Source organism: Symphalangus syndactylus, chromosome 11 (assembly GCF_028878055.3).
Source record: "Symphalangus syndactylus isolate Jambi chromosome 11, NHGRI_mSymSyn1-v2.1_pri, whole genome shotgun sequence".
Classification (NCBI taxonomy): domain Eukaryota; kingdom Metazoa; phylum Chordata; class Mammalia; order Primates; family Hylobatidae; genus Symphalangus; species Symphalangus syndactylus.
The window spans coordinates 57450913-57466284 of NC_072433.2; positions in this window are offsets into that span (position 1 = coordinate 57450913).

The window sequence follows — 15372 nt, forward strand, 5'->3', positions numbered from 1 at the left end:
AGACTACTGCTATACTGTTATTTATTAATACATTTTTTAAAAAAAACAATTAAAGCTTATGAACTGATTTAAAACACATTAGCTTCCATTTTAGTAATAACCCTATGAGGCATGTATTATTATTCCCATGTTAGAGATGAGGAAACTAAGATTCGGAGGCATTAGTAGCTTGCCCAAGTTTGCATATTTAGTCATTAATAAAGCTAGGGTATAAACTTAGGTCTCAGGAAATATATTAATAAATTATGTGCTTTTAACCTGAACTTTCTCCCATGCAAAGGACCTCCTCCAGCAGAAAAAGAATTGCGTAACTATTTCTTAGACATTCTCAGGAGTGAGAATTGGGATCCTGTCTCAAACCAAGTGAAGACAGGTGTGAGGATTGGCATGTAGTTTATATAAGAAGCAGAAGGAGAGAGTGCCTTGGCTGAAATGGGGCAGAGGGCTTACCTTCCAGGTCAGAACTGGGACTGAGAAACTCGATCTGGCTGCAGATACTGACCCCAGAGGTGCAAATAAGCAACTGAGGCCTTGTATTAACTCATAAGCTTAATATCAGCAGCCTGGGGTGTAGCAGACCCTAGTAATATAGAGGTTAAATGAGCAGATAGCATCACAGCACTGGGAGCAGAGGATCACACTCTAGCCCTGGTAACGAAGGTTGGCTGGAACCAGCAAGGCAAGGTGGCCAGCACCTTGGATAGCGACAGAGGCCTCATGGCAATACATCTTAATCAGGTTAACCAGTCAAAACCTAGGAGCAGGGCTGGAATTCTTTCATAGCTATTCCTGTATTGAACACAAAGGAATCCAAGATACTGTTCATGTACTTGAGCAGTTAGCCCACAGTCTACTGGCAGAGACAATGGAAAGGAAGCATAAAAGCCTGCTCTCATGGGGAGGCGTAGGAGTTTTATTAGCCCCAGGGAAGGACAGTGAACTCAGCTTGAAGTGGTGGAGGCAAAGACTACTTCATGGAATACATGGCATAGAAGAAGAAGCATCAACCATGAGAACAAAGGGGTGGGAGGTGGAGGGAAGTCTGAGCACAAGAAACAGAAGGTGCAGAGGCTTGGAGGTGAGAAACAGCCGGATGCAGAGGGAAAATCACAGTTAGATCACCATGGCTGGAGGAAGAAATGCAGACCGCGGTGTGGGAGAGAAGAATTTGGAAAGATGGAGAGAGAACTGAAATCTAAAAGAGCTTTAAAAACCCCGATGAGAAGTCTGAGAAATTATGAAGACCAAAGAAACCTGGATGGCTGCTTTTTATTTTAAAAAGAAAACAAAAGGTCTGGCCACACTGGGCCCACATTGCTGTGTATGCTGGAGCCAAAGAATAGCAGTCCCATTTAAGAGGGTGAGCATGCTTCGATTTCCTTTATCTCCCCACTCCACATGCTAGCAGACCTTAGTAAAACATTTGGGTTTTATTTTGAGAAGTTTTAAGCAGAAGAGGAACAGGATCTTGTGTTTACAAACGTTACTCTGACTACTCTGTGGAGCAGAGATTAAAAGGAAACTAATTAATTGGCTATCAAGGCTATATAGGTGGGAAATAATAGTGACTCAAATCATGATGATAGTGGAGATGGAGGAAAGATTACAAAATAGAGACTCACAAGGGTATTATTCTCAAGGTTCTCCAGAGAGACAGAAGCAATAGTGTTGTGTGTGTGTGTGTGTGCACGCGCGCATGTGTTTGTGTGTGTATGTGTGTATTGGGGGTGAGAGAGAGAGAGAAAGAGAGAGATATTTTAAATTTATTTTAAGGAATTGGCTTACATAAATGCTGAGGCTAGCAAGTCCAAAACTCTGCCAGGTAACTAGCAGACTGAAGACCCAGGGGAAAGTTATTGTTTGACCCTGAAGGCAGTCTTCTGGCTAAATTCCCTCCTTGTCCAAGAAAGTCAGTCTTCTTTCTAGAGGACTGATTAGATGAGGCCCACCCATATTGTAGAGGATAATCTGCTTTACTCAAAGTCAATTGATTTAAATGTGAACCTTACTTAAACATCACCTTCATGGAAACATTTAGGTTAAAACTTGATGCAATATCTGGGTACTGTGCCCCAGCCAAGTTGACACATCAAATTCAGTATCACAGGGAGAAATCTTTCAAACCTGTTAATATCAAAACTCCTATTAGTGATTCAAGAGTGAATATCAAGGGTTAATATCAAGAATGTATACAGGCCAGGGATCAATGAACTACAGTCCTTTGTACGAAATCTTGCTTTTCATCTGTTTTGGTAACAAAGTTTTATGGGATACAGCCACATTCATTCATTTATGTATTGGTGATGGCTGCATTTATGCACTCAATGCAGTTGAATAGCTGTGAGAGAGACCATGTGGCCTGCAAAGGCTAAGGTATTTATTCTCTGGCCTTTTACAGAAAAAGTGTGCTGACCCCTGATACGCACAATTACGTGTACATGTCTACAGCTCAACTTTCAAGTCTAAACTGGAGACATAAATGTAGAATAGAGTTTGGATCAGAAATGACACAAGCATCTGGATAGGGTTCCATGGCGCTCCCACATGTAGAGGTCAAACAGAGAACTGTAAGTGCATAAAGAAATATGAAAAGAGGCAGCCAGGGAGATTGGAAATAAAAACAGAAGAATATAGTATCACAGCAGCTCAGAGAAGAAAATGTCTTGAGCAGAAGGTAAGCTGTGTTAAATTATCCTGAAATGCAAAGATGGGGACCCATGTATCCTCTGCATTTTGCAACATCATAGGGGAGGGCAATGATGACACTGAACAGTGTCAATGAAGTTGTAGAAAAGGAAACTAGGTCAATTTGCATTTCCAATTATAATATGAAAAAATGTTGAACATTTTTTCATGAACATATTGGCCATGTGAATATCTTCTTTTGAGAAGTACCTATTGAGGTCTTCTGCCCATTTTTAAATTGGGCTATTGGGAAGGTTGTTTTTTGGTTTTTTGCTGTTGGGTTATTTCAGTCCCCTATATATTCTGGATATTAAATTTTTTCAGATGTACATTTGCAAATATTTTCTGCCAGTCCTTGGTGTGTCTTTTCACTCTGTTAATTGTTTTCTTTGCTGTGCAAAATATTTTCAATTTGATGTAGTCTTATTTGTCTGTTTTTATTTTTGTTACCTGTGCTTTCAAGGTTTTATTTTTAAAATCCATGCTCAGCCCAATATTGTAAGAAGTTTTTCGTATGTTTTCTTCTAGTAGTTTTATAGTTTTAGATTTTACATTTAAGTTTTTAATCCATTTGAGGGTTGATTTTTGTATATGGTGAGAGGTATGATTTTACTTATATGTAGAATCTAAGAAAAAAAGAGTTGGTATCATAGAAGCAGAGAATAGGATGGTGAGTACCAGAGACTGGGGAGGAGAGAGGAAGAGGATGGGAAGGGGCTGATCAACAGGTACAAAGTCACAGTCAGATAGGAGGAATAAGTTTTGGTGTCCTGTTACACCATAGGATGAGAATAGATAATAGTAAGGTGTTGTGTATTACAAAACAGCTATATGAGAGGCTTGAATATCCTCACCACAAAGAAGTGATAAATATATGGGGTGATGGTCATGCTAAATATTTTGATTTGATAATTACACAACATATATGTATCAAAAATTAAATTATACCCCCAAATATTTACAAATATGTCAATTAAAAAATTACAAAAGAAAAACCTAAAGTTCAATACAATTTTAAAAATGAGACATGAAGAAGTTGATTTATCAACACTAGACAAATGTTTTCAAGAAGTTTTCCTATGAAGTGGAGTAAATAAATAAGATATTACAGGAAAGGGATTGTGGATTTATAATTAGACAATTTGTTAAAGTACGTAACATATGCAGAAGAGAACATAAGTCATAGGCATACAGATGAAACATTTTACATAAAATGAACACATCTGTGTGACTGCTACTCAGTGTTATAACAGAATATTAGTAGCAACTCAGAAGCCTTACCTTGTGTACCCACAGTCATTGGTGCGATCTGCTCTAGAGACAAGCTTTCCATTTCTTTGTTTGATAAAGTCTTTATTTCACCTTCATTTCTGAAGGATATTTTCATAAGGATTAAAATTGTTTTCTTTTGGCACTTTGAAGAAATCATTACATTATCTTCTAAATTCCATTATTTCAATTGAGAATTGGAGCATCAATTTTATTGTTACTTCTTTGAATGTAATCTATTCACCTCCTCACACACCTCTCATTACAGCTGATTTTGTAATTTTCTCTTTGTATTTTTTTATCAGTTGTCTACAGTGAGCTTATATGAGTAGTTGTTTGTTTTTATTCCACTTGGAGTTTTTAGCACCTTTAAAAAATATGGCTTTTATTTATTTTGGAAAAATCTTTACTATCTTTTTCAATAGTTATTCTGCTCTCTCTTTGTCTCTCTGTCTTCTCTCTCCCCTCTGTCTTTCTCTCTCAGTACATATATATGCACATGTATAGATATATACACATATATATGTGTGTATATATTGGTGTGTCTTTATTTAAAAAATAAATATTACATATATTTTTTAAATAAAGATCTCTTTTTCAGTTCAATGACTTTTCCCTCAGTTGGTTCTAATTTGTTGTTAAATTCATCTGAATTCTTAAACTTTGTTGTTTACTTTCTCATTTTTCAATTTTTGATTTGATACTTTTTAATAGATTTCAATTCTCTGGCAAAATTATTCACCCTCTCATCTATTTAATTAAATATGTTAATCAGAGTTATTTTCGAGTTATTTTCAAGTTCTGTTCCATCTTCAATATCTGCATCATGTGTGAGCCTGTTTCTACTAGAGTTCTTCTTCGTTTCATTTCTTCATATGCTTAGTAATTTCTTATTGAATGCTGGACATTGCATATGAAAAGATGTTGAGGCCAAGTGCAGTGGATCACGCCTGTAATCCCAGCATTTTGGGAAGCCAAGGTGGGCGGATCATGAGGTCAAGAGACTGAGACCATCCTGGCCAACATGGTGAAATCTCGTCTTTACCAAAAATACAAAAATTAGGTGGGTGTGGTGGCGGGTGCCTGTAGTCCCAGCTACTCAGGAGGCTGAGGCAGGAGAATCGCTTGAACCAGAGAGGCAGAGGTTGCAGTGAGCTGAGATGGTGCCACTGCACTCCAGCTTGGTAACAGAGCGGGACTCAGTCTCAAAAAAAAAAAAAAAAAAAGAAAAGAAAGAAAAGAAAAGATGTTGAGTCTCTAGATGAGGTATTTTTCTCCAGAGTATATATTTTAGCCACTGGAAAGCAGTTAGATTGTGGTTGATCATGTTAATTCAGTCAGGGGTTAAGCTAATTTAAGACTGAGTTTCAGACAGATCCTATTTCTAGTTTACTTTTAACCCTACGATCCAGCCCTTCAAGAGTTTCTGTGAGAGATTCCTGAGATATCTATCTATGATAGCTCGCAGGACCCTGAACTTCAATTTCGTTTTGCAGCACTGTGAACTTGTCAAAATATGTGCTTAGATTCTCGGCCTCTTAAAATGTACACATCATTTCCTGATATTGCCCTGTGACGTTTATAGGTTGGCAAATGCCTCTGGGGGAAGCATGGCCTACAGTTCCATGCCTACTTCTCTGAGCCTTCCTTCTCACTGACATCTTGGTCCCTCAAATGCTAATCACTTTGGTAACTTTGAACCCCACTTTCCATTAATCTCACCCCAAGAGACTGCAAGAGGTCTATTTAGCTGTCACTTTTTGCTCCAGTTCTTGACCTCTTCCTTTGTGCTATGTAATACTTCAAATACCTCCAGGGATGAGTGAGTGTAGAAAATTTAGCTTCTCTCTAAAGGTTACCAACTCTCCAGGACCTTGGCTCATCAGGTCTTGGCTGCCTCCCTGGCTCTTTTCTACCCTCAAATAAATGAGGTGTTTGTTTTGTATTTTATTCATCTTTTATGATTGCTGTTAGTGGAGTATCATGTCTGTTGACAGTTACATATTTTACTTGTTTCATGGAAATTATTAGGACATGTACACATGAGGCTGGGAATGATTCTGTGGATCTGGAGAAAATGATGATGAAGAAGCCTGTAATCCCAGCACTTTGGGATGCTGAGGCAGGTGGATCACAAGGTCAGGAGTTTGAGACCAGTCTGGCCAAGATGGTGAAACCCCATCTCTATTAAAAATACAAAAATTAGCCAGGCACAGTGGCAGGTGCCTGTAATCCCAGCTACTTGGGAGGCTGAGACAGGAGAATCTCTTGAACCCAGGAGGTGGAGGTTGCAGTGAGCCGAGATCACGCCACCGCACTCCAGCCTGAGTGAAAGAGTGAGACTGCGTCAAAAAAAAAAGAAAAGAAAGAAAGAAGAAAGAAAGAAAGAAAGAAAGAAAGAAAGAAAGAAAGAAAGAAAGAAAGAAGAAGAAAGAAAGAAAGAAAGAAAGAAAGAAAGAAAGAAAGAAAGAAAGAAAGAAAGGAAGAAAGAAAGAAAATAATGATGAAGAATGGGGAAAATATCATTCAGAGTTCTGGTGAGAAGCACTCGGCACACACAAAGGGTAAGTGTAACGATGACTTAGCAAGGTGAGGGCAGATGAAGCACAAGGGTAGTCATGAAGGAAAGGCACACGCAGGTCTGAAAGAGAGAAAACCAAGGAAACAGTGAAACCCGAAGCCAAAAAAGTGAGGGCTGTTCACTAAAAGCTGTGGCTATAGAGGAAAACTGCTATTATCAGATGTGTGGTCAGGACATTCAGAACGTGAAATATGGAGACTGCAATCTTCATGACCACACCTCATGCACTGTGGTCACCTGGTTGTGCCTCCAGCTGGCCAAACCTAAGAAACTTTGATGTATTCCATAGAGGTCAGCCTCCCAGCATGCAGAGAGGGTAAGAGAATGGAACAGAGAACCAGCACATTGGAGACTAACTAAAGGAGTAAAGTCTTTGATAAAACAATAGGCGATAAATCCAGACTGTAAAAGACTGGCCTAAAAATGGAGGGAGGATATTTCCTGCACCTGCTGTTTGTTTGTTTGTTTGTTTGTTTGTTTTTGATGGGTTCTCAACTCTAAAGTTACTACTTCTTCCTTTGTAATTAAGACCTATTTTTATTGTGGTAAAATATACGTAAGATAAAATGTATCATTTTAAAGTGTAGAATTCAGTGGTCTTAAGGGCATTCACATTGCTATATCACCAATAGTATTATCCATCTCCAGAAATTTGTCATTATCCCAAACTGAAAGTCTATATCTGTTAAATATTAACTCCCATTCCTCCCATCTCTCTATATCCTTCATCTCAACAAAAGGAAAATCTACAAAAGAGGGAACAGTTATGGGTAGATTTGTGGTGAGGTAATGAAGGACTTCTCATAATGACTTCTATTTTCTCAAAATATATGAATTTATATCATCACTTGAGAATAATAATTATGGAGAGCAGGAATGCAAGGTTTGAAGAGAGTAGAGAAATTCTAAAATTTCCATCTGGAGAATAGGACGTAATCTTCCTGGAGAAGCACTGTCAGATGTCAGAGCAGTATTGAGTATCCACGTGAGGTCTGTGGTCATGAATTTTAAGTGAAACTAGTTGGTCTGCTTATTTGATTTTTCTTCACTAATGTTTAGCTAGCCATCTGAACAAGATAAAAGAAAAGAGAGGCCTGGGATTTAAGATGTTTTAGAGGTAGTCATTATAAAAATGGGTCATGAAACCTAAGCTGATGAAGGGGGCAAGAGAAGGTAGGAGCAGATTAATGAATAATGAAAAGGTGATACAACCAATGGGCTGGAGGATTATAAAGATGAAAGAATTATTGCACTGAGGGCCCTGGAATTATTGGGAAGGAATATTAAGTGATAATGTAAGAACGAGTTGTTTGAAATATATCTTAGAAGTGGAGAAGGGGTAAAGTCACCAGTGTGTAAAGTTCAGGGTGGGAACACCTGGAGTGGGCGGCAGAGGTGGGGGTAAAATCAGGTGGTTGCTCCAGTAAATGACTAGTCACGTGCATGAGCTTGTATGCCACCCAGAATGATGAAAAGCGAAGACAGGAAGGAAGATTGCGAGCCAGGAGCTAAGGAGCTAGTATGTTCCATCAGTAAAGAAACTCAGGGTGTCTCTGCTTCTACTTTCCCACCTACACACACCCACCACCCTCCTGTATCCCACACACTTCAACCCTGTCAGAAGGCTGCCAATGGCCACCCCTCAAACCTCTTCCAAGCCTCTCACCTCTCAAAATCTCACTTTGTGTCACCATAAGATAATTCTCAGATCAGAATGTGTCAACTGTATTTCCACATGACTCACTTTGAGAAGAGATTCTCAAAGCCAGCATGGAACTGATTTCAGAATCTAGCTTGCACATCCCCATGTTCTCTCCAATTAAAAATAATAACAACTATCAATTCCTTGAGAAAAATAAGTAACTACGTAAGAAATTCTGCTATTCTCCTCATTATCCACTTAGCTCATTGAGAAGTAGCTGTGTGGTTTGGGTGGAATTGACTCTACTGTCAGGTTAATTATCATAAGGTCATTCCCCTTGAACATGACTGGCTTAGAGTTAGGCAGGCAAACTAAGTTATACCAATCAGAGTGAAGCTCAGGAATTTTTGTTTTTTAAAGGTTGGGGAAAGAGAAGCTCTCTCAGGCTCTTGTAGGGCTCACTCAGATATGAAGGCTAGCCCTGTCTCAACTATGTTCCTACCATGAGGACAAAGTCAGTAGGGCAAGCTAAGAGGGTGACAGCAGTTGAAGAATTACCCTGATTAAAAAAAAAAAAAACTATGTCTTAAACTTAATGACTGTAGACTTCCTTTTTTTATGAGCCTGTACATTCTGTCCATATTTAATTTAATTTGTTTATGTTTATGGAAAATTGCACCTGAAAGCGTCCTTACTAATTCAAAAATACTTGGCATGTACACTTCTGTGCCTAAATCAAATACAGCCACAGCCAGAGCATTTTCAAGATAGAAGCTGATATTTAACTAGGGCTGAAGCCTGACCAAAGCACACATAGAGAAGCTAATGTTCTGTTCTTACAATGCTTTGGACAAAGTTCTTCTAGTGGGGGTTCTCCAGTAAAAATAACTGAATGCCGAGTGACCTGAGGATTTAATTTGAATTTAGATGCACCTGTTCTCACAAACATCATTCCTCCAACGGAGGCTCTGGGTTTGGTTTCAGGCAAGGAGTAGATATTGTGCAAATACGCTTGCCCTCATCAAAAAGGTTCTTCTCTGCATATACAAGCTTCATCCAACATTTTGTTTTCTTCGGGCCCCTGCTCCTTGAGATTGGAGCTGATTTAAGCTGTGAGATTGTGGAATATAGCTTGCTCTGATGCCCCGAGGGAACTCGGTGGAGAGACCGCTGGCAGCTGATTAGGTCAGAAATGCAGCCATATCAAACATGCCTATTGACAATCTAGCTTGAAAGACAAGAGCTTTCCTTGCCCATTAGGCTTGCTCTAGTCAGCCTCATTGCTACGTGCACCTAATGAGAAAAAAGACTCAGAAAGAGTTCACGGAAGAACAACACCTCCCTCTAAACTGGCAGCCAAACTCACTGTTGCATAAAGCACCATTTGATTTACCTAGGGAGGAAAAAAATGATATTTCAACAGCTGCAGGATCTAGGGAAGGAAACAGCCTAACTCGGCTCTCCTTCTAGAAACCTGGACTTATTAGACGATGAAGAAAGCAGGAATCAGGAATAGAAAGTGAAAATCTCTTGGCCTTTGTTTTACTTAATGAAAATTAATTTTAGCTTCTGATTTCCTCAGCTTTGTTTGGCTGCAGGTGTTTTTCTGTTTATTTTAAACTTCAACATGCAAAACAGTCCTTCCTAGTAAGGAAGACAAGGCAGAATATGTCAGGAGTTCCATTTGCAAGACTTTTCTAGAAATAGTATTTTAGATATGTGTCTATTTTACAGATTAGGAGGCTAACGGTATGTAGTTATATAACTTACCCAAAGTTGTAAAGCTGATAAACATTGCAGCTGAAATATAACTGGATCCTATTGAGTAGCAAACTTTTTCCCATGATGGTGGTTCTTAGTCCTACTTTGCATATTAGAATCACCTGGGAACCTTTTTTAAAGAATTCCTGATAAAAGGCCCAAGGTGCCACCCCATTAGTCAGAATATCTTGGAGTGAGGCTTGGAAATTGATATATATGTATATATTTTTTTAATTTTACTTTAAGTTCTGGGATACATGTGCAGAATTGTGCAGGTTTGTTACATAGGTACACATGTGCCATGGTGGTTTTCTGCAGCTATTAACCTATCATCTAGGTTTTAAGCCCTGCATGCATTAGGTATTTGTGCTAACGCTTTCCCTTGATATTCTTAAACATCTCCTCATATGGGCTTAAGTTGTTGTTGGGAGTCAAAGATAGGGCTATAGCAGAGATTCTCAAACCCTAAAATGTTTGCAAACCATTTGGGGAATATTCTTAAAATGCAGATTCTGACTCAGTAGACCTGAGGTGGAGCCTGAGATGCTGCATTTCTAGGAAGTTCCCATATGATGTCAACACTGCCAGTTGGGGACCACACTGATTAGTGTGGTCTGAGCAGTGTTCCTCAAACTTTGGAATGTATAAGAATCACCCATAATGCTAATAACCAAAAGGGGAGCTCAGACTTTCTGAAGTAGGGTAGGAACTAAGCTCCTGTATTTATTATATCGAGTTCTCCAGAACCACTGCTCTATGGCACAAGACACTGGTTCTCAAACTTGGCTTCACATTGGAATCACCTGAGAATTTAAAAAAGGAGGGAAAAAAAAAAAAAAAAATCCAAGTCCTGTTTCCAGGTGGTTCTGATTTAATTGATCTGAGTTGAGAGACCAGTCATTTGCAGCTCCCCAGGTAATTTTAATATTCACCTGAGGCCGTGAACTGCTGATATATGCATTGTTCTACAAACTAGCTAAATAATAAGAATAACAGAGTTCTTCGCCATACCCCTGGCATTGTAAGTTTTAATCGATGGGAGAGTAACTTGAGAATCTGTATTTCTTACAAGCACCACAGGTTGTTTTTTTGATCAAGATTTAAAAATAAACACCGGGTATAAAACAAAATGATCCTAGGAATGTGTAAAAAATGTTTTCACTTTTCTTTGAGTCCAGTATAAATGTCATCTCTCACTGAATATTGGAAATTTGGATTCCATCATCTAAAACTTGATAGCTAAATTTTGGTTAGTGTTTGGTCTCTGCTACAAACTATAGTTGTTGCTTCTCTCAAGATCCTTGAGACCTGATGTCCATTTATAAAATATGGGCCATCCCATTATTAAGTCCCTGAGAACTTTTTTTATAAATATATTCTAGGTTAGAGAAGCAGGCTTCTGTTGTTTGCCCTTCCAAAAATGATTCCACCTTCTTCCAGTACCAGCTCTTGTTTTCATTTGAGGATTTTTCTCCTCTTCCCCTTTCTGAACCAGTTAGAGGAATTGGCACATAAGCCATTGTCTTGAACCCTCGTTCAATAATGGCATGTGCATAAGCTGGTGACCCAAATTCAATGAAAAATGAAAGCAAACCAAAGAAACGGAGGGTCTTTTGCTGCTGGGAGACAGGTGAGTCCTCTTTTCTCATTGGGAGTGAATCTGATAGCATGGAAAGAGGGGGTGATGTATTCATCTTGTCTTCTGAGAAAGAGGCTGGATCACTGAGTCTGAGAATTAAACCAACATAATAGCAAAAGTAAAAGACAGAGACAAACCCAATCCTGGTTACATTGCTTAGCCCTGGATCAAGCTGTACCTGAATATATTCCCTATTGCTTTTCTAGTATGTGAGCCAATTTGGATTTTGCACAAGCCAAGTTTGTAGACTTGAATGTCTTTTTCACCTAGAATCAAACGTGACTCCATTGAAGTAGATAGTGCTCTGAAGATGACTCAGATATCGCCCCATAAGAATAAGGAAACTAACCTACAACTTAGAAAGAATATACGTAAAACTGGTGTATTCACAGAAAAATGTACTCCCTTTAGTTATTTTTCTCCACTTAGTATGGGATTGGGAGGCAGATAAAAACATGACTACAATGATAGCTGTCTCACATAATAAGAGACAATTTCCTTTATCCATTATTAATATATATGAAAAATTCAAAACGGTCTCCCTAGAGCTGTGTCTCTTCACCTTATATCATCATCAGACCACTTTGTGGTCATTCAGTGTCTACAAGTACAAGTTTTTTGTAGTTTTTGAAAAATTCATCACAATTTTTGAAAGAATAAAACCAGCATATAACATTATATTAGTTATTTAATAAGAACAAAAATTTTTATTCTCACTAGAGCAGTGGTTCTCAAACGGAGACTTTTTCCTTCAGGGGACATTTAGCAATATCTGGAGACACTTTTTTGGCTGTCACACTGGAGGAGGGACTGCTGCTGTCACCTGGTAGACCAGAATGGCCAAGGGTAATGTTAAGCAGCCTATCTACACAAAAGCCTCCAAACACAGGGCTACTCAGCCTACAATTCTAATGGTGCCAAAGTAGATAAATCCTCAGCTTGAGGTCTGCCTATGTTTGCAATGTTTCATCTGGATTAATCATGGCTGAACTGGCATACGTGAGGTTTAACATGCAAATTTGTTATCACTTTCTACCATACTAGAGAAACCCAGTGCACTATTAAATTAGAGATCACTGGAAACAATACAAAATATACAGTAGCTCTACTGGATAGCAGAGAGATTCACAGGTTATAAGTAGACCTAGAAAGCTATTCAGGAACCAAGGCAAATCAGAAGACGACCTCCTCTCTTTCTTATGTCTTTTGTGCGCCATCGTTCATGGTGCTTCTCTTTTCTCCATAACTGTTCCATTCCCCTCTCCTCCTGGTTGGCCGTTGTCCTCCACGTCAAGCCAGTTGATGTGGGTAATGGCTACACCAATTATGCAAGTCACAGAGCCATCCTTAGTTCTCAAGGGTCTCAAGAACAACTCATTAGGTGACATAACTTGGTAACAACGATTCTTTCTATTTGAATAGTTCTTCAAGATCATCGAAATGTGTTCGCAGACATTGTCTTAGCTGGCTTGGGGTGTGAGGAAAAGCCATGTAAGGAAGATAAATGAGTGGCATTAGAGCGAATCTACAGACAAAGAGGCAGAGGCTCAGAGTGTTTAAATTGCTTTTCTGATGTCACACAGCCCTTAAGAGGAAAAACCAGGAAGAGGGGTTGGTTTCTGTGACTGCTATTCTCATCCTATCAGAAAAAAAAGTTTTACTTTCTTATTTTGTTTTAAATTACAAATGAATTATGTTCTTATTAATTAATGAAACAATGAAATACATAAAACAATACTTGAAACTCTTTGTTTCCAATTTCTGAAGTGATGATTCTCAATGATTCTCAATGGGTTTGAAGCTATCGCTCCTCCTGGGGATAATTAAAATGTTTATTTTATTTTAATTTAATGTACTTAGTTTTAATTGACAAATAATACTTGTGTAAATTATATATTTGTGTGGTACAATGTTTACGTTGTGTTTAAATTGTGCAATATATTTACATTGTGGAATGATTTAATCAATCTTATTGATAAATTTATCACCTTGCACACATTTTTTGGGATGAAAACATTTGCCTTGTATATTTCAAAATTATTAAAACTGTTAAGGCTAGGGACTCACCTACAAAGATATTTCAGTGATCTGGGTTAGGCTTTAGGCATCAGTGTTTTTTTTTTAAAGTTGCCCAGAAGTGATATAAACAGAGGTTGATCTCGGTGACTTTGGAAAATGGCATTCTGACTGGAAACTGTAAGGTTAAGGACAAAAAGAACTTTACAGAAACATTGAACTTTATTTTATAAATTTGTTTGTCACAAGGGTACCTACAGTTGGTAATTCTCGAAGTATTTTACATCTAATAGAGGGTTAAGCAAGTAAGTAAATAAATGGAGGATAACAACAGCCAAATTTTTTACTATCAGAGAGGAAATTACAAACAAGCAAGAAGGAAAGGGGAATGAATCCTTGAGTGCTGGTTTAGAGTTGAAGACATCAGTATGAACTCATGTTTAATTTAAACCATGAGAGCAACAACAAATATCTATTTCCCCTTCCCTCTGTGTGTGTGTGTTTATATGTGTATGTGTGTGTATATATGTGTGTGTATGAGTTTATTTATATACACATACATATATATACATATACACATATATGTATTTGTGTATATATACGTATGAATGTATGAAGTTATGTTCTTACTAATGAAGCAATGAAATATACTTCATTAGTGCTCTGTGTGTGTGTGTGTATATATGTGTGTGTATGAGTTTATTTATATACACATACATATATATACATATACACATATATGTATTTGTGTATATATACGTATGAATGTATGAAGTTATGTTCTTACTAATGAAGCAGTGAAATATACTTCATTAGTGCTCTGTGTGTGTGTGTGTGTGTGTGTGTGTATACAAAGACAGAGAGGTTGAGATTCAACAATAATTCTAGACGTGTGTACACCTGGGTTGTATACACATATATTTCCTACCTCTATCCACAGAGAAGTCTCAGAAGCTGTGACACCCCTACAGCAATGAGAATGCCTCTTCCCAGACCTTGGTTTCTAAATATCATTCTCAGAGACATGTCTGAGTCTAAAGCTGGGGCAGGAAATACAAAATATGAGACTAGAGTATATAGTGCCAGAAAGTAAGAGAGTGGTAATAAAGGAAAAAAGGCAAGGGGATGCAAAAGGAACCCCAGAGCCAACTGGAAAGAAACCACAATGCCAAAGACTGGAACAATTTGAGAAACAAAATAAATAATGTAGCATTGGAATATAACCTAAAGTATAAAATAAACATACACAAGTTTTTGCTGGTAATAAATAAATGAGAAGAGCCAAATATTCCTCACAGAAGAATTCCAAATAATAAATGTACGTCTTCCCCTACCTAGGAGTTGCAGTTAAACTCCTCCCCCTAAATGGGGACTGGACTTAGTGGCTCACTTCCAAACTATAGGCTATGGAAAGGGAAAGGAAAAATAGTAACTTTGCAGGTGAGAAACCTGGTAGACACCACCTTAGCCAAGTGATCAAGGTTAATGTCACCAGTGACTGTTGGTAGCAAATCCCTGATAGAATGTGCTAAAAAGGACAAATGACCTGCTTTTGGTACTTCCCAAAACCCATAACGTCAGTCTAATTATGAATCAACACCAGACAAATTCAACTTGAGGAACATTTGACAAAATACCTGGCCAGTACTCCTCAAAACTTTCAAGGTGAGGAAATTAAGAGAAGGCTGAGAAACTGTCACAGACTGGAGGAGACTAAGAAGACATGATGGCTAAAAGCAGTGTTGTACCGTTAACTGGATTCTTGAACAGAAAAAAGGA